Source organism: Condylura cristata, unplaced genomic scaffold (assembly GCF_000260355.1).
Source record: "Condylura cristata isolate star-nosed mole 26May11 unplaced genomic scaffold, ConCri1.0 scaffold00008, whole genome shotgun sequence".
Taxonomy (NCBI): Eukaryota; Metazoa; Chordata; class Mammalia; order Eulipotyphla; family Talpidae; genus Condylura; species Condylura cristata.
Window position 1 is genome coordinate 20306138 of NW_004567109.1, and position 1919 is coordinate 20308056.

General features: G+C 49.0%; 1 pseudogene; it reads left to right on the plus strand.

Annotated features, from left to right (window-relative positions):
- LOC101618985 overlaps positions 1-1175 on the plus strand; it is a 42000-nt pseudogene extending 40825 nt beyond the window's left edge.
- Positions 1176-1919: the final 744 nt, after the last annotated feature.

A 1919-nucleotide genomic window follows, 5' to 3' on the forward strand; every position in this document is an offset into this window, starting at 1 on the left:
GAAAAAAAATGTGCAAAATGATGTAAAAATAAACTTTGTAATAAAAAAAAAAGAAAATAATAAAAAAAAAATTTCCCACAGTCACCTGGGTGGTGGGCTAGAATGCAAACTCAGGCAATCCAGGTCTATAAAGTCCACACTCTCATCATTTGGAGGGGCTGTCCTGAAGGGCATATCTGGGAACCTATCCTTGAGAGGGAGAGAAACTTTGGGTATGAGGCAAGGACTGGAACGAGAACTCAAAGTCAGCCCCAGAAGAGAATACTACGACGGCTCCCCCTGAGCTCCAGGCTGGCATTTCTCCTGGTGCACAGCACAGCCTAATGGAAAGCCAGCAGGCCTCAGATCCAGACCACTTTGGATCCCATTAAACGGTTGTGTGACTCCAGGAAAACCCAGCTCCTTTCTGGGCCTCAATCCGTCCATCCATGAAGTGAGGGTGTTGCCAGGTGAGCTAGGCTTCCAGGTCTGATGGGCTGAGATTCTAGGAGCTCTGAGGTCCCAAGCCCAGGCTGAGTTGTGGACTGCTGGCCTGCATGGAGGGAAACTGGGGGTGCCCGATGAGTACCCTCACAGTGAGCACACCCACAGTGGGTCTTGTCAGAGAAATGGTTTGATTCTGAAAACCACACTGTCAGCCAGCAGGCGTCACAGCCCCCAGGCTGTCTCCCTGTACTCTCTGGTAGGCTCTGTCTCACTTTGAGGACCAGCAGTATGTGATGGGCAACTGGTCTGGTTAAACCCTCCAGAACCCCATTTCCTGCATGGTTCCCGTTCAGGCTGACAGAATGAAATGCTCCTGTAGGAGACCTGAAGGGCAGGCAGGAAGCACAGCCACTCTGCAGCTCAGCTCACTCAGCCTGCCAGCCTGAGGCTCATGCCGGTTCCACCTCCCTCATCCTCCTTCAGTGTCTCTGCCCCCAGATGAGGTGTATGTGTTCAGCTCTGTGACAGAGCTCTCAGACTCCAGCAGGAACCCCCAGCATCAGAGGCAACAAGAACAGACCAACTTCAGAGAGCTCTCAAGGGCTTCCAACTCATCCTTGCTCTCCCTCAACATCCTTACCATCTTCCCTTCCTGCTTGTCCATCCCAAGTAGAGACTTCAGCCTTTATCATCAGGCAGTGACCCCAGACTTAAGAGACTCCCCCAATGGCCAGGTCAAATCCTTGTAACAATTCCCTTTAATATGGGTCACTAATCTCCAAGAAGAAAAATCAGAGACGAGGTCAGGGTTGAGGTGATCCCCACTTGTCTCAGATCCTGCTGGAGGTACAGAGGAGACCCAAAGCAAGAGTGAGAAACTCCCAGGATCTATCAGGATGAATCAGCTAAAACTGGAATCCCCGTGAATAGAAAGAGGCAGCACTAAAACTTAGGACAAAAATTAGGATGTCATCTTGACCCCTCCCCCTGGTTGGTGGGTCCATATGCTACACAATCAAGCTTTACACTCACACCTCACACTTCCTCCTGCTCTAAGAAAACAACATTGGCGTGCTCTCTAGCATCCGACAAGAAATATTTCTGTTAAAATGTCAACAGCATTATCACTTTGCTTTTAAGTGGTGGCATATTCCCTGGTGCTCAAAATCAAGAACCTCCACGAAGATCCCTCCTATTTTATTACTTAATTCCCCAGGATTGAACCAGAAACCAAGTTCTCAATAGTTAGAAGAAAGCCACTATTCCTTTGTCCAGTGAAAGAAACTAAAGGACCAGCTAAATTCAGGGTAGGGATTCACAGAGGTTGGGTCCCCTGAAGTTTGGGGATCCAGCAACTTTCCAATCACTATCTCTAAGCAAAGTTGCTTTTTCTCCCCTCCACTTTGGGGCAGGACTCTGAATGGACATGCTGGGGCTTATTTAACTCTCCAGGTCATGTGTGTTTCTGCTCCAACTGACCCTTGAGTCCCTCA